The following is a 25,159-nucleotide window of genomic DNA, read 5'->3' on the forward strand; positions in this document are numbered from 1 at the left end:
TTATAAGCATAATGTTTCCAGAGTGTATTACATTAGGAAAGCTTTATGCTTTTAATCCAATAAAATTGAAGATCTGCAGCACCAGAAAAGAAAACAACTAGACACCATAAGAAACAACTAATATAGATTTATCTAGACACATTTTAGTCACAACCAGGCACAAGATATCAAATACAAAAACATATTTATAAATCTTGGAACCAAAGAAATGGCTAGTGGTAAAGAAACTAGCTAGCTCATGATAAACAAGTAACCCTATAGCAAATAATTCACAGCAACAAGAACCAAGGACGTTTAGGATCTGTCTCTAAGACAAAAAAAAAGTTCTAGTTCAGCTAATTAACCGATGCAATTTTAATTTAGCTTGTGCAGGATGGTGCAGGGAAAACCACAACAATAGAAGAAACAATAGATACTACTAAATACTAGTAATGTGATTAACTTTACTTGTCGCTAAGCATGCAACCAATGGAAGGGAAGTTCTTTTTTTTAGTTAGCATCAAGGCAAATGGTTCGCGTCAATAAAACTGTCATTGCTATGTTAAGAATCTAATCTTAAATTAGGAATCAAGCGTACACATGCAACAATTCAATCCTAATTGACGGTACGACGATGCAGCTAGCTTTCAACAAAAGTAGTATCCCCTCCATTTATACTTGGAAGCATGATTAGCCACACAACGCCACAAAAAGTAGACAATCACAACTAAACAAAGAAGATCATGGTTCGTTCATCCCTAACCAATGCTTAGTAGCTTACAAATGACCTGCAATTGTGCAACCAATAAGAATTTCTCAAATAGAAAATATTTTTTCGGTGTGAGATCTCACGCTCTGAATTTAGTTTGTGTGCATATATACTAGTGATGCTTTCATAACTAGCACGTGTTGTCAGGCTAGCTTGTCCATACAAGGCCAGTTCAAATGGATTTTCTTCCTAATATCCTTGACCCTCCCTAGCATGCTAAAAAGTACAGTAATACTGGGAGCTCACCATCTCCTCCACTTGGTTTACTTTCCATAAGCATCAGCAAAAGCAATGTAGATGAAGCAGAACAAAATACAACACGTGCTATACAAATCAAAAAACGACAAGGAGATGACACAGAATGGAAGCAAGCATTGCAACATCTGCAATCTAATGTTACCCTCAGCTGCGACATCTGAGAGGCTACTCGAATTGACGTAGAGACACAGCAGAGGCAGCGATCTAGGTCGTCCTAGCACTTCTGTGACATGACCATAGCGATCAGACCGACAACATGAGCACCAGGACAAACAATGGCCGACATCGATGGTGTGTCATGCTCAATCATAGTGGCGCTCAAGATAACGAGTTTCATATAAATGCATGAAGATTTCATGACATAATCAACCACACAAGCTACCCGTCCAAAGCCAAACTACATGTGCATAGTACGAGGCAGATTCAAGCATACATAATAGAAGTGGCTTGCCGGTAATCTTACTCTAAAACGAGTTGCTGCTCAGTCAAATAGCTGCTTGGGAGCATTAATAGACGAGATGCGGCACCATTTGATGCCTTTGAACACCTAAAGCTACAGAAGTCCAATGTCAAATTCCCGTGCCAAATGGATGGAGAAAACAGGGTCAAGCCGGAGGCTGGAGGTGGGCGTGTGGTGTACCTGGGTTTCAACGCCAAGGACGCCAAGGAGCAAGACGGTGGCACCCTCAGTCTCCCTCTCTCACCTGACCCTGTCGGTCCGACCGGCAAGCAGGCGACACCGATGGCCACCACACTTCATGTTGGAGCCAAGCGGCTCTCAAGATAGAATTTTTCTACAAGTTTGAATCAGCAATTTATAAATCGCACAGAGCTGCAGATATGATGACAGATGGGAGGTGCACGTATGTTGGAAGTGGCGGACTAACTTTACTACGAAACTTTGTGCCCCAATCAAATCCTTGCTGGGGGAGCAATAGTAGACGGGATTTTGATCCCTATGAACACCTGAAAGTGCAGCACTCCTTGTCAATTTCCAGAACCAAGTTGACAGAAAGAACATGGCAAAAAGCCGCAGGCCAGAGGTGGGCTCGTGGTGTACCTAGGTTTCGACGTCGAGGAGCGAACGTTGGCGCCCACAATCACCCTCTCCTACCGACGAACTCGACTGTGACGGCGTCACGAGATGACACACTTCGATTTGGTTGGCTCCATCTAAGCACCACTGGTGTGCGCATCCTAAGGCGTCGAGGGCCACCACAAATCGTAATGAAGTTTGTCAATGTTTATTTTTATAATGCAAATATAAGAAGAATCATGATAAGTTACTGTATCAATTTACACATACCAGAATCCAAGACTAAGCAAGAGCGCATCTATCAAAAGTATTAATGTAAAAGTTGGCCCCATCGGTCATCCATCAAAAAGGAACTCTATGTGTACTCACTCTCGAACATAGCAGTTCTAAAAACACAGGAGATATCCTCAACATTTTAAGTTAACTACTCCGGGATAAACATGCCGGGATATACATACGTATTATGAAACATACTACTAGCATACACCTAAGAAACTCTATTCCAGTATTAAGAAAGCAGGACCAGAAAATACATACGGCACTAGATCAACTACAACAAAAGTACATTCCAATATAAAGATAACAAAACAATTGTATGAAATATAATAGACGTACTGACACTTGCCTAATAATTTTTTCAGCACAAAATATCTTAGCTAAATCATTTGTATTTGTATCAATTAAAGAGTGAAAGACCTCCTTGCATATCGAATCTGGCCACCTTTGTGATGGCAGGGGCTAACAGATCCGAGAGGTGCCCACATTACAAAATTAACTCTACGAAACTAGGAAAATGAGATGACCCACATAAGAGGTGTCATCTTCTATGAATATATTCAACCTTCTGTCTCATGATAAACCAAGAAAATGATAAGCACATATCCCACAAATATTCCTACACACTCCCATGTAAATCAAAACGCTGCCATAGGCGCATAAGCATATAGGTTCAGAAGGAAAAATACCTATACGCAGGTAGAGAGTATCGAATGAAATCAATGCTAGTGACCCAGGACACAATGAGGACTTAACGGGACCGCGTAGTTAATGTCAAGCCACCAGAGCACCTCCCTACGACTGTTGCTTGAGGACATGAGTTGAGGCGTCAGTCTTGAGCTGCTGGCCGCCCCCTGAAAAAGACGATGGACTTTGTGGAAAAGGAACAGGAAAATGAGAAAAATCAAATCAATCATAATTTTTGCATCCCGAGTTAATACGACAAACGCTCGGAAAAATCGTCTTACGTAGAGACTGCTAGATGTGAGACAAATTATGAGTTCACTAATCAATCAAAACTATATAGGAACTACATTGAGACAAACAATCACATGCGGAACAAAGCGGTTACACTACATGTACAACTACATTTGTCTTCGACCTTGTACACATAACACGATGATGTAGCTGACCATTTGCCTCTATCTGGAGGTCAACTTGTCCTCGATGACCCCACGAAGCCTTAGCACCAAAAGCCTGAAATACAAAGAGGACAAATAAGGAATTATGTTGACAAATAAAGCAAAGAAATGCCACTTAATGAAAGAATAAAGAACAAAGCCACAAACACATCCCACAATAATTAAGCTTGTGTGTAGTAGTAGTTGCGTCGAATGGCCAGCTCAGAAAAAACCCAAATTTATGAGAAGGCAACGAGAGGCAAATACATGGCACTAGGGCCTCAGAAAACAGGGGAGGCATTTCAATTACCTTCTAGTAGCTGAACTCTTGCCCATAATAAAACACAAGCAACAATTCTTTTAGTGAGTTAGTGATTTGGATTGTGGTGATAAAACCCAACAACTAATTGTGTGGATTCTGCACGTAGATACATACTCCAACAAGGTATTGCACCTCCTGTGCAAAGCTAAACCATTAGCCAAAGAACACACTTTAAACAATCATGAATGGCAACGGGAGCTTGGACCAAACAGAGATTGGCGTATCAAAAATAATTATAAAGAGTTGAACTTTATCAATTTCATACTCTAACCGAAACTACTATTAATGAGCACTTTCTCTAAATGCTAAAGCTGAATTCAGAACTCAACCTATTCCGATTGAAATTATAATCTAGATCATTACACACGATGAGGTAAACCAAACTAGTTTTTGTTGCTCCCAATGCACCTCACAACTACTAGTAGTGCAAATAAGCACTTGTTGCAATCCCACACGACTTGACCCCACATGACACGGGACGCGGGAACCAAAAGTGTACCTAAACCCACACGCCGTCGACTGGCCTGATCCAGCGGCAATGGCTACCTCTTGTCCAGCTCCATTTCTCCCCTAAAATACAAAAACACAAGAAAATAGTAGATGGAACTGGTCCAATTCAAAAGAAAAACTAATTCTAAAAAATCCTAGGTCAGTTGGCAATCAGGGAACAAGTAGGCAACATATTCCTTCAAAGTTAACATAACGCTCTACACGAGCAAAATTGAACATCCAGCCAATAGTAATGGTTTGCCTAGCTTGTTTAGTCAGCAATTGATACATAATAATCAGGGCTAGCTAGCCAGGAAAACTACACAAAATATAAAGAACACAAAAGTAAAATTTAGGCTAGATAATCAACTAAACTTCAGTAAAAAATTGAAAATTTGGCACGACATTTGCTCTTTTTTGGACATCCGAGGTCACACAACGAGATAATATATAATTCAAAAATCTGCTAAATTGTAAACTACCCGCCTCAAATACTATTCAAACATAACTCATCCTTAGGGGGCACAAATCAGACTTTCTATATAACCATCAGCAGCTCAACCATTTCAAACAACAAAACTCATCCTTATAAGGTGTCGGCATTGTTGACTCACAAAAGAGTAACTACGAACTAGTACTCCATATCAGCTCCAATAAGTGCAATCAACACTAGATTAAATCCAGGTTTTAAAAGAACTCAAGCTGCATATATAGACATTGGAAAGAGTAGTGCATTCGAACATGTATAGAAATCAAGTGCTAGATGCATGTACTTCCAAGTATTTGAACATAACAGCTACTTCCATACACAAAATATTTATGTTGCACATATAAAGTAGCAACATGCATCTTGCTATAGTGAAATAAATAGTGAAAACTATTAAGCAAGAAATGACGCATTTACCAACAGGGAGTCAGGGAGGCAACCATTAAGCTGTGGTGATAGTTTACCACTAGAAACACCACTACCAAGCAGGCAGACTTTATCTAGGGGTGTCTATCAAAATGAGAGGTCCAACGCCAGGTTACCAAAACCAAATACTGAACTATAGCAACATACAGGTTAAATTTGTAATCGCTATGTCCAAATCAGCTACAACCTTTTGTGCACTAAATATTGTGTTGCACGAGGAGCACAAAAACAACAAAGTCATACAAAAGCAGTAGGATGCACCTAATTATGAGTCGCCATAGCTGCTCTTATCCCTAGCAACATCAAGTGGAGCAAGTCGTCGTTTCTATTCCTGCCGCCGCCATCCTCACCATCACCACCACCTTGGCTTTCAGAAGTGGAAAGGTTTAAGGTCACACAAGTGCTCTGGAACGACACAGCCCAGTCGTGGCCTCCAAATAAGATGTATTGTGTAGCAGAATGTACTTCAAAACGCAGGCGAGAAAAAAATCAAAGCTTGTAACATTCTAGTTGGGCCTCTGAAGGCAGGTTCTAAAGAGCAATGACTAGAAAGGAAAAAAAAACTGATCAATTAAGAATATAATGTAGTACTAGCAATCAAGTAAGATTATTTAGTGTAGAACATTAATCAGTACTCCTAAACAAGGCTCAGAAGCTCACACATGTTTTTGTCCCTCGATAAAAATGATTAGCTAAGCCTGTCCACTAGTAGTAAATTAGAGACCCCATTGCAGCACACATCGACACAACGAAAACATGGATGTGCAGCAACCACCAAATAACCACTTATTTATGAATTGAGAACCAGATTAGGACAAGTCATTATGCATGATATTTAGCTTCAATATAATAGAGAATAAAACCCAATAAGAAAGAGCATGATATTGAGATTATGGTGCAAGATATATGTATCACTAATAATAACCAAGAAAATGCACAGAATGTATACTGAACATTTAGTAGAGAGAAGTGGGAAATGAGGTTTATTAATTGTTTTAGGGGAAACAACAGGACTCTGCTTTAAACTTCATTAATCAAGCACACCTACATCATGAATTAACAAATTGATAATAAAACTAGGTGGTTACACACTCCAAACACATGGTTGAGCTTCATACTTTTTTGCTAAAACATGAGCTACATTATTAGCATTCCTAGGAACATAATCATACTGGACTCTAGAAAAAGATGTTGCATGGATGCAAATATCTTCAAGGATCGGTGCAGCTGCCAACGCCGTGAAAATCTCCCTCGTTCAATGAGTTAATAATCTCCAGACAATCATATTGAATGATCAAACTATTGCAGCCTATGATTCGCTAAGTAGATCCCATATCTTGCCGCTAGCTAGCGCCTCACACGTAGCTTCATCAAGATCATAGTCTACATTGTTATTACTAGCTGCAATAAAGCTCCCTCTACCATCTTGTAAACCATAAAAAAATGAACTCCAACATTTGTACATCAGCCCAAATCACAAACATAGTACATAGTAAAGCCTCTTATTATACATCGACAAGCAAGTCCACTAGAAACTACAAGAAACAGTAAACACCTTCACTTAGACAACGGGTTCATAGCCAACTTTGACATATTTAAATCTTGAGCAACTGAATGTCAAGTTGTATAATGCGGCGGCGCTCCTCAGTTCCTGAGGCAAATTTAGAACAACAAGGAGTCAGGGACAAATAAAAGTTGTGCAGAAATAAAACAGGAAAATAAGATGCCCATATAGCTTCTCATCACTTAATCAGAAGTACAACATCAGGGTTTTCAGTATGCTCAAACATATGAAAAGTTCTGTGTTCATTGGTTATCACCCCAATAGGTAGAACGCAAGAGGTAGCTTATAGTACTATTCTAATCAAGCAAATAACATCCCAAAACTGTAAAAAAAAGTATGGTCCCAGCAGATATAGCCACAATTTATCGAGGTACAAAATGACTTTTTCCACACACAACTACTGAATTTAGTGCAATAGTACTAAAGATTCCTCAGGCTGGTCTAATAATGAATAAAATACGTGTAAATGATATATCTGCCTTTCAAGATGATTAATAAGATAAGAAGTAACTTTCTTTTTAGCTAACTTCAGCAGCTTTTTCACTCATGGCCTCTTTATTTGAAGCATGAGATTTTAGTAGGATCTCAACTTTCTCTTGGATGGCGACATACACGGCTGGAGTGGGGTCCAGCAAAACCCGATCACCACCATGCCTTGCAATTAGGAAAATTAAAATAGTACATTTATCATGTGCACCGACAGGAACGGTGAATTGAGAAGGGCATCAATATTGTTTCATTAGCAAAAGAGCAATAGATGCTTAGGAGAAGCGGAAGTTAATGTGATCCACAGGTTTCAGTGAAAACCATATGTTACAAAAACTCACACCCATCTCAACCTTTACAAATATGATGAGTATTTTTTCAAACTTCAAGACGGGATTAATAGGGAACGGGAATAACCACTAAAATAGGCATGGACAGGAAATTGAATTCACTTTTCCAATCCGGACACATACCCACAAACATGTCCCAATCTAATTTACAACTCTACCAAAAGCAGAAGTAAAATCTCACGCATCAAGTAATCAAACCAATCACATAAAACAAGAAATTATCAATTTCATGGATGGCATAGGATGTCAAACTCACTTCATTAGGGTTCATGCACAGTTGAGCATTACATGGTAAATATATATAAGCCACACATATTCGATATTCCAACATATTACCAACATTCAAAGGAAGAAGCTTGACGTTATGGTGTCAATGTCGACGAGCTCCTAAACAACGGTGTCATGGTCATGGCGGTGGGCCTTGGTGGTGAGCTCCTGCATGATGTGGACGCCTCCGGAAAACCAGCCTTCAGATCCAGCATGTAGAGGCACGGGACTACAACATTTAGATTAGCATAACCACTTATGTTCCAGAAGAAGGGACAAATGGCAATAAATATTTTTCTTGTTCACTTGTGTATTTCAATGAATCTGAACTAGGTTTATAATTAGAAAACAAAAAATGGGTTTGTCTAATTAAGCCACAGCTGATAAATAGACTAATGCTGACAAATGACTAACAACTTGCTCCAACCAAAATCTGCACTGACATTTCAATTGTGAAATTTCTGAACTGAACATATGTTCACAAAATGAGAAGAACAGGCACTCCTTCTAGTTACGGGTGCTACTTCTATTTTGGAATCAAATTTCTTATCTGACAGTAACTAGTGGGGCATATTATTGAAGGGGGAAGTAGTACAGACTCGGTGTCTAATTCTATCTAGAAATGAAATCTTGACTGCATTCTGGAAATAAACCGGCAGGGATCCAAAACCTGCACTGACATTTCACTTCTGAAATATCTGAACTGAACAGATGTTCACAAAATGAGAAGAACTGCTCCTAGTTTCGGGTGCTGCGTCACAAGTAGCAACAAACCACATTGGTGCTCCAATTTCTAGTTACGGGTGCTTTGCCTCACAAAAGCAAGCTTGGAAGCCGAACAAGCAAAGCAGGTGCAGTAATTGTAGAGCAAGTCTAGAACGCATTGTGAAGCAAAGACCGGCGTCATCCCTCGGGATGGATGCGCGGTGGAAGATGGTATTTTTTCTGTGCATACAACTAGGGGCGGGGCAACGTGCGACCCGACGAGCGAGGTAGGGCGAGGGATGATGTGAGGTCTCACCGGTTGGGTAGGGGTGGTTGGCGTGCTTTGGTGTTCGGCCGTGGCTCCTTCCGAGGATGGTGATGCGGCTCCGTCGGGCTGTGCCACCGTCGTTCGGGAGCTGCAAAGAGGGAAGATGCAGCAGCAGCGTTAGTGGGAAAAGAAGGAGGCCGTGAGGTGAAGGGAGGAGGGAGCGCTGACCAGGGTCGTCGCGGAGAGCCGCGCATCTGCAGGAACCGGTCCGTGTCCTCCTCTGGAAGAGCGCCGGAGCAGGACCGCACCGGCGAGCGGATGGGGCGGCCTTGCCGGTTACGATTTACGAGGAGGTCGGGGAGTAGGAGAGGCTGGGCTGGAGCGGCACTCGACGGCGGACGGCAGGGTTCCACGCAAGGAGAAGGCTTGATTAGAGGGGCGGTAAGATGGGGTTGGCGACGGAGAGGCGGCACGGCTGCTGGCGGCCGGCGAGCTCGCTCCGGGTTGGGTGGCTTCTTGGCGAGGAAGGGACGATTGATGACTGATTCAGGACTACTCTTCGGGAGGCGGCGGATTATCTCAAAATCACGTTATTAGCAGCAGGCTAATTAAGAGGGACGCCTCGATTGCGTGCATAATTACTCCCAAATCCGATTCGCGTCTCCTTAGTTTTCTCCACCGCCGCAATTATAGCCGATGCATGCGCGCGCCCTCCTTTAATGCCTCCGGCTCGTTTTGGACGTCATCAGCTAGCTTGTCACGATGAGCTTAGGAGCAATCCAATGGTACGTGTCTAATTAAACTCAAAACACGTGTTCGATTATTACTTGCTCGAAAAAACAAGGAACCATCACATATACTCCTTCCGCTTCTATTTACTTCGTGTTTTAGGTTTAGTTAAAATCAAACTTTGGAAAACTTAATCACGAATATAACCAAAAATATTGATATCCATAATATCAAATATATATAATACTTTATATCTGTTCTAGTACAATATATATGATATTGTAAATATCGATATACTTTTCTAAATATTTAGTCAAAGTTCATAAAATTTAAGTTTGACAAAATCTATAACGCAAGTAATTGTGAATGCAGGGGGTGTTGTATTTGCTACTAGCTAGTAGTAGTTTTCAAGGCATCTACACATGCATGAAAGAGAACAAAAAAAATGTATCTTTGTTACTAGTAGATTGCAGCTAGGCTTACATTGCAGATCAAAATTCTTCACTCGTCGCTAAGCCCACCTGCCTCGCCTCGAACAAGCCCCACCCTTAGCTCATGTGACTGTGTGTCGATGGGGTGGCCAGAGAGCCAGTGCGAGGCCTTCCTCCTTGAGAACAGGCGGTCATGTTGATGGGGTTGGCGGAGTGTGGTGTCCTTGATGAGGGGGGCCGATGCAGCCCGAAATAGGCGTACCGGTCATGCTGATGAAGTGGATGGTGGAACCGGTGTAGTGTCGTCAAGTTTTTATCTTTTTATATTTTCATAACATGCAATGTCTATTCCTAGCTTTATTTCAAAAGTTTTGATTATGGGTGTGATATTTCTCGTTACTCCATCCTTATATACCCAACCGCTCATTTCCCCCCTCCCCACTCTCCTCCCGCTACAGTAACTAAGAGTCTCACACCGGAGACCGGGCCGATCCGGAGCCGATACTAGATATGCACAAGTCACACACACGATACCGCACGCGGAACCTCATGGCTGGCTTGTACTTATAGAAGAAGGGGCTGCCCAATTTCGAATTTTCACGAGGGAAAGTTAGGCGAGCGGCAAGGATAAGAGATTTCGGTTTCCCTCCGATCGTGTTGCTCTTCGTTGGTTGCTTAATCAGAACATGATGGACGGACGAGATAGCTGGTGCCACGGATTGCTGACTTGGCAGCGCTGCGCTCTCGTCAAACGAAAATACAGAGGGAATCTCCTAATTAATAGGCAGCAATCAATCTAATTAACTGCAGACGGGCGGCCCTATGCATGTTACTAGTATTCCACATACCTAAACGACCACCTCAAATCCCTCCCACAATTAATGCCTCCCGGTCTCACGGATGCATAGATGGAATACAATGCGTGCCATGTGCATGTACTTATATTGGAAAAATAATAATATACTAGATATGCATTCTCTTACGTAGTACAAGATAGATACCACTGTATTAGTAGCTAAGCTCAACTTAGGTACGAACCGGACACATTTCTAACCTCCAGGTCACAAGATCCGTAGGCTAAAAATACACTTTGCTTCACCGCAAAAACTTAAAATCCTAATTTATAAACGTTGACATGGAGAAGCAAATAAACAAGGAGCCCGAGATTTCTTCTCATCGAACTGTTTTTAGACTATTTTTTATCCATTGCCCTACAGCCATCTCGCTTTGCAGAGAGAAGAGATCTCATCATATCACACTTTGGATGATATCGTACTGCCAGACCAGGCATACACTAGTACTTCCTCCGTCTAACGAACCATTGATAGATTTAACAAGACGACTAGAATTTTGTTTTGTTTTTCACTATACCATATTTATTTGAAACAAACAGTAGGCATGCTGGCTCCTCCCACATCATCGCCAGTAGCGCTCGCCGGAGACCCAAGCAAGAGGGTCGTCGGCCCAGTGCAAATCAGTTTCAAAATTTTCCATCATCCCCAGCCTACTGCGCCAGCATGTTTCACGGTTGGGAACCTGCCTTCCCTTCCCTGGAGTGCTGGTCAAGCTGATCTATCGACCTGAATTAAGGTAGATAGCTCATCTAGATTGATTTCTTCTCACGTATACAAACTTGTTGCTGAGCTATGAAAAGACATGGAAATTTGAAGATTTTTCTTTAACTAGACAAATACATTGTTAATCTGTGTTCTAAACAGTAAAAGTTCAAACTTTTCCCATGATCTCCTTTGCATCAAAAATTACATGGAACATTACATAAGCATCAGGTCCTGTCAGATGACGATAACCAAGCTAACAGGAGCACTTATTATCACATACAGCACACATACGCATAACCTCACACATGGAGCAAGCATATATAGGTTACGATCAAGTTGTTCCGCTCTCCAAAAACCAAACCACAGCAAGTCAACGCCGTCGGCTGCCAAGTGCACAAGGGCCCCAGCGATGAGGTCGGTGAAGCGGCGTAAACCAGCCAGCTCCTCCTTCCGTATCAGCGTTGTCGCCATCTGCTGGTGGGTTCTGGAGCCGAGTGGAGGCGGCGACCAAGACCATGCCATGCCGCTTGCCGTCCCTCCTCCATCAGCCACAACAGCTACACGCAATCAAGGGGTGAATGAATGCACAAAGCACATATAAGCAACTGCAATCCTAATTTTACAAGCCAACACTCAATGAAATGATCTTTGTGTTGATTCCTAATACACACATAGCACATATCATCCACATAGTACATATAATCATTATGTGTTGATTCCTATGATAACACATCATATTCATGCATATAATCTTTGGATAAAAAAATTGAACCAAAAAAGGACATGATGCACGGGTATATATAATGGCAGCTCTACTAAATGAAATCATGCCCAGCAATAAAAGATAAATATCAATATATTTTTGTCAAGTGCACAACTAAATCCACAATATTTTATATTTGTTCTGAGGCTATCAATTATTCTTCCGAATCAACGCCAGCCACAAATACAACTCCCCAATTCAGCAATGCCAACAGCAGCAACATTGGCATAAAGTTCTGAATTCGATCTAATTGCGATCGAGAGTGACTGCAGTTCATCTACATCGACGGAAACCAAATGCACACTAAACATAGCGGTATCACGAGCACATGCGAGACAGAGATCAAAGCTCACCAGAGAGGTTGTAACCGAGTCCAATCATTGCCTCCCACGCACCAAACATCTAGCTTAACATCTACAAAGATGTTCTTTCGCCACCGGTAGCCCTACCAAATTTCTCAACTTTCTAGCGATGCACTCATGGATGCAACCTACAACAAAACGCAGAGGATAAGTGATTCATTCATCGGACAAAACAATTTTGAAAAGTGGACAACATCTCACCAACAAGATCCATCAAACTATGCAACCAAAATTGTAACACCTGCATCCTTTGTAGCTTCAGTAAACTCCTACAGCCGGTCCACGCCCGTTCAGCGACATGGTGGTGGCCAATACCGAGTGGATGAGTCCGGAGGTCAAGGGCCACCCGAGCCTACCACCATGCAGCCAGCGAGCCCAATGGCAGCAGCACTGCTGAAGCCATAACTGCCCATATCAAATCACCGCACCCTTTGCTTTCTCGCAAGTCTCCTCGGTCACCTCCACCCAAGGATCTGCCAGAGTAAGATTATCAAATTTCAGTTCACTCTAGATACGCACAAAGCGGACATTCTAGCCCGGAAAACAATAGAAATAGAGCTACAATTGGCAACTGAATCATCGCAACAAACTATGTAACTAAAAGGCATGCATTCAATTTATCATGGCCAACAAATAAAACAAAAACATTCATAACTACCTTCCCATAAGCAACGACACATGACATGCGGTTACGAACCATCGATTATTTGCAGTCCAAGAAATAGGACCAAAAGCATGATATCAAATCGTATTCAAGTAGACCCGGTACATTTGCTAACATGGAGCTAACTAAAATTTGAAGCTATCAATTCCAAGGCAAGCTCATTTAATTCTAATGGTCCTACCTTAAGAGTATTTGCACTAAAACCTAAATATAAAGTTCAAAATAAATTAAAGTTGATTTTCAGTCAAGTTCCATAGGCAGAGATACCATCCATATTCCATAAGAAAATTGACAAGCCAGCAAGCGAAACCAATAGAAACATGATCCAGTCGACAAACAAGTACATGCTAACGTGTCCAAACAAAAACTCAATACGCATATTGATATCACCATCAATGTATAGTGTGTTAATATTGTTGATTAAACCTGCACTATAGTCCTTATTGAAATCAAATTCATAGAAATAGGCAAGCTAATCTGAAGTTATCGTGCATCTTACCAGTATAGTACTAATGACCCTACAACTGCAACCAAATCAAGCTACAACAGTATGTTGCGATAAAGTGTAGCATCTTTCAAGATGGAATTGATGAAACGATCTTTCAAGGTGCCTCATGGTGCAACCAACTCTTTTCTCACCATGTTCTACAGTTAGTAGCTAGAACCATCTTTCAAGATGGAGTTGATGAAACGATTTCCAAGTCGGGCAACAATCAATTTAGGGGCATAACTCCATCTTTCAAGATAAGCAACAACGCAATCATCAAACACGCAACAAAAGAAGGCACCATGAGGCACATTACTACGAGTTGTAGCCGTTCTTGCCGCCAAAGTCGTTTCGAGTGGAGGAAGTCACCGTGTCCCACCAGGCTTCATCTTCACCACTGCGATTAGCTAGGATGCCATCCAACCAACAAAGAAAACGGATCAAGACATCCCTTGCCCATCTCGCCATTGACATCGCTACCAAATTGTTCAACTTTCTTGCCTTGCACTCATGGATGCAACAGCTACAAGAAATTCCAACCTACAAGAAAACACAGATGATAAGTGACTCTCGATAGTGTCGCTACTGCGATTGGTAAAAATGTTCTGCATTTGATCTAATTGCAGACTGGGTTCATCTACAGCGACGGAAACCAAATGCACAAAACCCACATCAGTATCATAGAGCACATGGGAGACGGAGATCAATCGGTGAACCAGGAGCTCACCGAAGAGGTTGTAGCCGAGGCCAAACATTGCCTCCACCGCACCAAACAGCTGTCTTAACAGCTACAAAGATGCTCTCAAACGCAACAGTCCAGTGATAGGAAATCCTGCAAGTGATACATATACAATAAAATTAACAACACTCATAGAATCCTAGGTGTTTAACCCAAAAGTGTACAACAGACATTATCTCATCATATGATGATATTTACAAACGACGAATAGCAATCTTCATCCACTAGGCATGTTCTTTGGATTATAAGCATAATGTTTCCAGTGTATTACATTAGGAAAGCTTTATGCTTTTAATCCAATAAAATTGAAGATCTGCAGCACCAGAAAAGAAAACAACTAGACACCATAAGAAACAACTAATATAGATTTATCTAGACACATTTTAGTCACAACCAGGCACAAGATATCAAATACAAAAACATATTTATAAATCTTGGAACCAAAGAAATGGCTAGTGGTAAAGAAACTAGCTAGCTCATGATAAACAAGTAACCCTATAGCAAATAATTCACAGCAACAAGAACCAAGGACGTTTAGGATCTGTCTCTAAGACAAAAAAAAAGTTCTAGTTTAGCTAATTAACCGATGCAATTTTAATTTAGCTTGTGCAGGATGGTGCAGGGAAAACCACAACAATAGAAGAAACAATAGATACTACTAAATACTAGTAATGTGATTAACTTTACTTGTCGCTAAGCATGCAACCAATGGAAGGGACGTTCTTTTTTGTAGTTAGCATCATGGCAAATGGTTCGCGTCAATAAAGCTGTCATTGCTATGTTAAGAATCTAATCTTAAATTAGGAATCAAGCGTACACATGCAACAATTCAATCCTAATTGACGGTACGGCAGTCTTGGCTAGCTTTCAACAAAAGTAGTATCCCCTCCATTTATACTTGGAAGCATGATTAGCCACACCACGCCACAAAAAGTAGACAATCACAACTAAACAAAGAAGATCATGGTTCGTTCATCCCTAACCAATGCTTAGTAGCTTACAAATGACCTGCAATTGTGCAACCAATAAGAATTTCTCAAATAGAAAATATTTTTCGGTGTGAGATCTCACGCTCTGAATTTAGTTTGTGTGCATATATACTAGTGATGCTTTCATAACTAGCACGTGTTGTGCAGGCTAGCTTTGTCCATACAAGGCCAGTTCAAATGGATTTTCTTCCTAATATCCTTGACCCTCCCTAGCATGCTAAAAAGTACAGTAATCTTTGGGAGCTCACCATCTCCTCCACTTGGTTTACTTTCCATAAGCATCAGCAAAAGCAATGCGAGATGAAGCGAACAAAATACAACACGTGCTATACAAATCAAAAAACGACAAGGAGATGACACGAGAATGGAAGCAAGCATTGCAACATCTGCAATCTAATGTTACCCTCAGCTGCGACATACGAGAGGCTACTCGAATTGACGTAGAGACCTGGCAGAGGCAGCGATCTAGGTCGTCCTAGCACTTCTGTGACATGACCATAGCGATCAGGACCGACAACATGAGCACCGGACAAACAATGGCCGACATCGATGGTGTGTCATGCTCAATCATAGTGGCGCTCAAGATAACAGTTTCATATAAATGCATGAAGATTTCATGACATAATCAACCACACAAGCTACCCGTCCAAAGCCAAACTACATGTGCATAGTACAGGCAGATTCAAGCATACATAATAGAAGTGGCTTGCCAGTAATCTTACTCTAAAACGAGTTGCTGCTCCAGTCAAATAGCTGCTTGGGAGCATTAATAGACGAGATGCGGCACCATTTGATGCCTTTGAACACCTAAAGCTACAGAAGTCCAATGTCAAATTCCCGTGCCAAATGGATGGAGAAAACAGGGTCAAGCCGGAGGCTGAGGTGGGCGTGTGGTGTACCTGGGTTTCCAACGCCAAGGACGCCAAGGAGCAAGACGGTGGCACCCTCGGTCTCCCTCTCTCACACGACCTGTCGGTCCGACCGGCAAGCGAGCGACACCGATGGCCACCACACTTCATGTTGGAGCCAAGCGGCTCTCAAGATAGAATTTTTCTACAAGTTTGAATCAGCAATTTATAAATCGCACGAGCTGCAGATATGATGACAGATGGGAGGTGCCTTGTATGTTGGAAGTGGCAGACTAACTTTACTCTGAAACTTTGTGCCCCAATCAAATCCTTGCTGGGGGAGCAATAGTAGACGGGATTTTGATCCCTATGAACACCTGAAAGTGCAGCACTCCTTGTCAATTTCCAGAACCAAGTTGACAGAAAGAACATGGCAAAAAGCCGCAGGCCAGAGGTGGGCTCGTGGTGTACCTAGGTTTCGACGTCGAGGAGCAGAACGTTGGCGCCCACAATCACCCTCTCCTACCGACGAACTCGACTGTGACGGCGTCACGAGATGACACACTTCGATTTGGTTGGCTCCATCTAAGCACCACTGGTGTGCGCATCCTAAGGCGTCGAGGGCCACCACAAATCGTAATGAAGTTTGTCAATGTTTATTTTTATAATGCAAATATAAGAAGAATCATGATAAGTTACTGTATCAATTTACACATACCAGAATCCAAGACTAAGCAAGAGCGCATCTATCAAAAGTATTAATGTAAAAGTTGGCCCCATCAGTCATCCATCAAAAAGGAACTCTATGTGTACTCACTCTCGAACATAGCAGTTCTAAAAACACAGGAGATATCCTCAACATTTTAAGTTAACTACTCCGGGATAAACATGCCAGGATATACATACGTATTATGAAACATACTACTAGCATACACCTAAGAAACTCTATTCCAGTATTAAGAAAGCAGGACCAGAAAATACATACGGCACTAGATCAACTACAACAAAAGTACATTCCAATATAAAGATAACAAAACAATTGTATGAAATATAATAGACGTACTGACACTTGCCTAATAATTTTTTCAGCACAAAATATCTTAGCTAAATCATTTGTATTTGTATCAATTAAAGAGTGAAAGACCTCCTTGCATATCAGAATCTGGCCACTGTGATGGCAGGGGCTAACAGATCCAGAGGTGCCCACATTACAAAATTAACTCTACGAAACTAGGAAAATGAGATGACCCACATAAGAGGTGTCATCTTCTATGAATATATTCAACCTTCTGTCTCATGATAAACCAAGAAAATGATAAGCACATATCCCACAAATATTCCTACACACTCCCATGTAAATCAAAACGCTGCCATAGGCGCATAAGCATATAGGTTCAGAAGGAAAAATACCTATACGCAGGTAGAGAGTATCGAATGAAATCAATGCTAGTGACCCAGGACACAATGAGGACTTAACGGGACCGCGTAGTTAATGTCAAGCCACCGGAGAGCACCTCCCTACGACTGTTGCTTGAGGACATGAGTTGAGGCGTCGGTCTTGAGCTGCGGCCGCCCCACGAAAAAGACGATGGACTGCACTGTGGAAAAGGAACAGGAAAATGAGAAAAATCAAATCAATCATAATTTTTGCATCCCAGGTTAATACGACAAACGCTCAGAAAAATCGTCTTCTGTAGAGACTGCTAGATGTGAGACAAATTATGAGTTCACTAATCAATCAAAACTATATAGGAACTACATTGAGACAAACAATCACATGCGGAACAAAGCGGTTACACTACATGTACAACTACATTTGTCTTCGACCTTGTACACATAACCTGATGATGTAGCTGACCATTTGCCTCTATACGGAGGTCAACTTGTCTCGATGACCCCACGAAGCCTTAGCACCAAAAGCCTGAAATACAAAGAGGACAAATAAGGAATTATGTTGACAAATAAAGCAAAGAAATGCCACTTAATGAAAGAATAAAGAACAAAGCCACAAACACATCCCACAATAATTAAGCTTGTGTGTAGTAGTAGTTGCGTCGAATGGCCAGCTCGAGAAAAAACCCAAATTTATGAGAAGGCAACGAGAGGCAAATACATGGCACTAGGGCCTCAGAAAAACAGGGGAGGCATTTCAATTACCTTCTAGTAGCTGAACTCTTGCCCATAATAAAACACAAGCAACAATTCTTTTAGTGAGTTAGTGATTTGGATTGTGGTGATAAAACCCAACAACTAATTGTGTGGATTACGCACGTAGATACATACTCCAACAAGGTATTGCACCTCCTGTGCAAAGCTAAACCATTAGCCAGCAACACACTTTAAACAATCATGAATGGCAACAGGAGCTGGACCAAACAGAGATTGGCGTATCAAAAATAATTATAAAGAGTTGAACTTTATCAATTTCATACTCTAACTGAAACTACTATTAATGAGCACTGTCTCTAAATGCTAAAGCTGAATTCGAACTCAACCTATTCCAGTGAAATTATAATCTAGATCATTACACACGATGAGGTAAACCAAACTAGTTTTTGTTGCTCCCAATGCACCTCACAACTACTAGTAGTGCAAATAAGCACTTGTTGCAATCCCACACGACTTGACCCCACATGACACGGGACGCAGGAACCAAAAGTGTACCTAAACCCACACGCCGTCGACCGGCACGATCCAGCGGCAATGGCTACCTCTTGTCCAGCTCCATTTCTCCCCTAAAATACAAAAACACAAGAAAATAGTAGATGGAACTGGTCCAATTCAAAAGAAAAACTAATTCTAAAAAATCCTAGGTCAGTTGGCAATCGAGGGAACAAGTAGGCAACATATTCCTTCAAAGTTAACATAACGCTCTACAGAGCAAAATTGAACATCCAGCCAATAGTAATGGTTTGCCTAGCTTGTTTAGTCAGCAATTGATACATAATAATCAGGGCTAGCTAGCCAGGAAAACTACACAAAATATAAAGAACACAAAAGTAAAATTTAGGCTAGATAATCAACTAAACTTCAGTAAAAAATTGAAAATTTGGCACGACATTTGCTCTTTTTTGGACATCCAGGTCACACAACAGATAATATATAATTCAAAAATCTGCTAAATTGTAAACTACCCGCCTCAAATACTATTCAAACATAACTCATCCTTAGGGGCACAAATCAGACTTTCTATATAACCATCAGCAGCTCAACCATTTCAAACAACAAAACTCATCCTTATAAGGTGTCAGCATTGTTGACTCACAAAGAGTAACTCTGAACTAGTACTCCATATCAGCTCCAATAAGTGCAATCAACACTAGATTAAATCCAGGTTTTAAAAGAACTCAAGCTGCATATATAGACATTGGAAAGAGTAGTGCATTCGAACATGTATAGAAATCAAGTGCTAGATGCATGTACTTCCAAGTATTTGAACATAACAGCTACTTCCATACACAAAATATTTATGTTGCACATATAAAGTAGCAACATGCATCTTGCTATAGTGAAATAAATAGTGAAAACTATTAAGCAAGAAATGACGCATTTACCAACGAGGGAGTCGGGGAGGCAACCATTAAGCTGTGGTGATAGTTTACCACTAGAAACACCACTACCAAGCAGGCAGACTTTATCTAGGGGTGTCTATCAAAATGAGAGGTCCAACGCCAGGTTACCAAAACCAAATCTTTGAACTATAGCAACATACAGGTTAAATTTGTAATCGCTATGTCCAAATCAGCTACAACCTTTTGTGCACTAAATATTGTGTTGCACGAGGAGCACAAAAACAACAAAGTCATACAAAAGCAGTAGGATGCACCTAATTATGAGTCGCCATAGCTGCTCTTATCCCTAGCAACATCAAGTGGAGCAAGTCGTCGTTTCTATTCCTGCCGCCGCCCATCCTCACCATCACCACCACCTTGGCTTTCGAAGTGGAAAGGTTTAAGGTCACACAAGTGCTCTGGAACGACACAGCCCAGTCGTGGCCTCCAAATAAGATGTATTGTGTAGCGAGAATGTACTTCAAAACGCAGGCGAGAAAAAATCAAAGCTTGTAACATTCTAGTTGGGCCTACGAAGGCAGGTTCTAAAGAGCAATGACTAGAAAGGAAAAAAAACTGATCAATTAAGAATATAATGTAGTACTAGCAATCAAGTAAGATTATTTAGTGTAGAACATTAATCGGTACTCCTAAACAAGGCTCGAAGCTCACACATGTTTTTGTCCCTCGATAAAAATGATTAGCTAAGCCTGTCCACTAGTAGTAAATTAGAGACCCCATTGCAGCACACATCGACACAACGAAAACATGGATGTACAGCTTAACCACCAAATAACCACTTATTTATGAATTGAGAACCAGATTAGGACAAGTCATTATGCATGATATTTAGCTTCAGTATAATAGAGAATAAAACCCAATAAGAAAGAGCATGATATTGAGATTATGGTGCAAGATATATGTATCACTAATAATAACCAAGAAAATGCAGAATGTATCTTTGAACATTTAGTAGAGAGAAGTGGGAAATGAGGTTTATTAATTGTTTTAGGGGAAACAACAGGACTCTGCTTTAAACTTCATTAATCAAGCACACCTACATCATGAATTAACAAATTGATAATAAAACTAGGTGGTTACACACTCCAAACACATGGTTGAGCTTCATACTTTTTTGCTAAAACATGAGCTACATTATTAGCATTCCTAGGAACATAATCATCTTGGACTCTAGAAAAAGATGTTGCATGGATGCAAATATCTTCAAGGATCGGTGCAGCTGCCAACGCCGTGAAAATCTCCCTCGTTCAATGAGTTAATAATCTCAGGACAATCATATTGAATGATCAAACTATTGCAGCCTATGATTCGCTAAGTAGATCCCATATCTTGCCGCTAGCTAGCGCCTCACACGTAGCTTCATCAAGATCATAGTCTACATTGTTATTACTAGCTGCAATAAAGCTCCCTCTACCATCTTGTAAACCATAAAAAAATGAACTCCAACATTTGTACATCAGCCCAAATCACAAACATAGTACATAGTAAAGCCTCTTATTATACATCGACAAGCAAGTCCACTAGAAACTACAAGAAAGCTTGATAAACACCTTCACTTAGACAACGGGTTCATAGCCAACTTTGACATATTTAAATCTTGAGCAAGCTGAATGTCAAGTTGTATAATGCGGCGGCGCTCCTCGGTTCTGAGGCAAATTTAGAACAACAAGGAGTCGGGGACAAATAAAAGTTGTGCGAGAAATAAAAGCAGGAAAATAAGATGCCCATATAGCTTCTCATCACTTAATCAGAAGTACAACATCAGGGTTTTCGGTATGCTCAAACATATGAAAAGTTCTGTGTTCATTAGTTATCACCCCAATAGGTAGAACGCAAGAGGTAGCTTATAGTACTATTCTAATCAAGCAAATAACATCCCAAAACTGTAAAAAAAGTATGGTCCCAGCAGATATAGCCACAATTTATCGAGGTACAAAATGACTTTTTCCACACACAACTACTGAATTTAGTGCAATAGTACTAAAGATTCCTCAGGCTGGGCTAATAATGAATAAAATACGTGTAAATGATATATCTGCCTTTCAAGATGATTAATAAGATAAGAAGTAACTTTCTTTTTAGCTAACTTCAGCAGCTTTTTCACTCATGGCCTCTTTATTTGAAGCATGAGATTTTAGTAGGATCTCAACTTTCTCTTGGATGGCGACATACACGGCTGGAGTGGGGTCCGGCAAAACCCGATCACCACCATGCCTTGCAATTAGGAAAATTAAAATAGTACATTTATCATGTGCACCGACAGGAACGGTGAATTGAGAAGGGCATCAATATTGTTTCATTAGCAAAAGAGCAATAGATGCTTAGGAGAAGCGGAAGTTAATGTGATCCACAGGTTTCAGTGAAAACCATATGTTACAAAAACTCACACCCATCTCAACCTTTACAAATATGATGAGTATTTTTTCAAACTTCAAGACGGGATTAATAGGGAACGGGAATAACCACTAAAATAGGCATGGACAGGAAATTGAATTCACTTTTCCAATCCGGACACATACCCACAAACATGTCCCAATCTAATTTACAACTCTACCAAAAGCAGAAGTAAAATCTCACGCATCAAGTAATCAAACCAATCACATAAAACAAGAAATTATCAATTTCATGGATGGCATAGGATGTCAAACTCACTTCATTAGGGTTCATGCACAGTTGAGCATTACATGGTAAATATATATAAGCCACACATATTCGATATTCCAACATATTACCAACATTCAAAGGAAGAAGCTTGACGTTATGGTGTCAATGTCGACGAGCTCCTAAACAACGGTGTCATGGTCATGGCGGTGGGCCTTGGTGGTGAGCTCCTGCATGATGTGGACGCCTCCGGAAAACCAGCCTTCAGATCCAGCATGTAGAGGCACGGGACTACAACATTTAGATTAGCATAACCACTTATGTTCCAGAAGAAGGGACAAATGGCAATAAATATTTTTCTTGTTCACTTGTGTATTTCAATGAATCTGAACTAGGTTTATAATTAGAAAACAAAAAATGGGTTTGTCTAATTAAGCCACAGCTGATAAATAGACTAATGCTGACAAATGACTAACAACTTGCTCCAACCAAAATCTGCACTGACATTTCAATTGTAAAATTTCTGAACTGAACATATGTTCACAAAATGAGAAGAACAGGCACTCCTTCTAGTTACGGGTGCTACTTCTATTTTGGAATCAAATTTCTTATCTGACAGTAACTAGTGGGGCATATTATTGAAGGGGGAAGTAGTACAGACTCGGTGTCTAATTCTATCTAGAAATGAAATCTTGTTGCATTACGGAAATAAACCGGCAGGGATCCAAAACCTGCACCGACATTTCACTTGAAATATCTGAACTGAACAGAGATGTTCACAAAATGAGAAGAACTGCTCCTAGTTTCGGGTGCTGCGTCACAAGTAGCAACAAACCACATTGGTGCTCCAATTTCTAGTTACGGGTGCTGCCTCACAAAAGCAAGCTTGGAAGCCGAACAAGCAAAGCAGGTGCAGTAATTGTAGAGCAAGTCTAGAACGCATTGTGAAGCAAAGACCGGCGTCATCCCTCGGGATGGATGCGCGGTGGAAGATGGTATTTTTTCTGTGCATACAACTAGGGGCGGGGCAACGTGCGACCCGACGAGCGAGGTAGGGCGAGGGATGATGTGAGGTCTCACCGGTTGGGTAGGGGTGGTTGGCGTGCTGGTGTTCGGCCGTGGCTCCTTCCAGGATGGTGATGCGGCTCCGTCGGGCTGTGCCACCGTCGTTCAGGAGCTGCAAAGAGGGAAGATGCAGCAGCAGCGTTAGTGGGAAAAGAAGGGAGGCCGTGAGGTGAAGGGAGGAGGGAGCGCTGACCAGGGTCGTCGCAGGAGAGCCGCGCATCTGCGGGAACCGGTCCGTGTCCTCCTCTGGAAGAGCGCCGGAGCAGGACCGCACCCGGCGAGCGGATGGGCGGCCTTGCCGGTTACGATTTACTGAGGAGGTCGGGGAGTAGGAGAGGCTGGGCTGGAGCGGCACTCGCCGGCGGACGGCAGCGCTCCACGCAAGGAGAAGGCTTGATTAGAGGGGCGGTAAGATGGGGTTGGCGACGGAGAGGCGGCACGGCTGCTGGCGGCCGGCGAGCTCGCTCCGGGTTGGGTGGCTTCTTGGCGAGGAAGGGACAGTTGATGACTGATTCAGGACTACTCTTCGGGAGACTGGCGGATTATCTCAAAATCACGTTATTAGCAGCAGGCTAATTAAGAGGGACGCCTCGATTGCGTGCATAATTACTCCCAAATCCGATTCGCGTCTCCTTAGTTTTCTCCACCGCCGCAATTATAGCCGATGCATGCGCGCACCCTCCTTTAATGCCTCCGGCTCGTTTTGGACGTCATCAGCTAGCTTGTCACGATGAGCTTAGGAGCAATCACATGGTACGTGTCTAATTAAACTCAAAACACGTGTTCGATTATTACTTGCTCGAAAAAACAAGGAACCATCACATATACTCCTTCCGCTTCTATTTACTTCGTGTTTTAGGTTTAGTTAAAATCAAACTTTGGAAAACTTAATCACGAATATAACCAAAAATATTGATATCCATAATATCAAATATATATAATACTTTATATCTGTTCTAGTACAATATATATGATATTGTAAATATCGATATACTTTTCTAAATATTTAGTCAAAGTTCATAAAATTTAAGTTTGACAAAATCTATAACGCAAGTAATTGTGAATGCAGGGGGTGTTGTATTTGCTACTAGCTAGTAGTAGTTTTCAAGGCATCTACACATGCATGAAAGAGAACAAAAAAAATGTATCTTTGTTACTAGTAGATTGCAGCTAGGCTTACATTGCAGATCAAAATTCTTCACTCGTCGCTAAGCCCACCTGCCTCGCCTCGAACAAGCCCCACCCTTAGCTCATGTGACTGTGTGTCGATGGGGTGGCCAGAGAGCCAGTGCGAGGCCTTCCTCCTTGAGAACAGGCGGTCATGTTGATGGGGTTGGCGGAGTGTGGTGTCCTTGATGAGGGGGGCCGATGCAGCCCGAAATAGGCGTACCGGTCATGCTGATGAAGTGGATGGTGGAACCGGTGTAGTGTCATCAAGTTTTTATCTTTTTATATTTTCATAACATGCAATGTCTATTCCTAGCTTTATTTCAAAAGTTTTGATTATGGGTGTGATATTTCTCGTTACTCCATCCTTATATACCCAA

This window comes from Lolium perenne, chromosome 7 (assembly GCF_019359855.2).
Source record: "Lolium perenne isolate Kyuss_39 chromosome 7, Kyuss_2.0, whole genome shotgun sequence".
Lineage (NCBI taxonomy): Eukaryota > Viridiplantae > Streptophyta > Magnoliopsida > Poales > Poaceae > Lolium > Lolium perenne.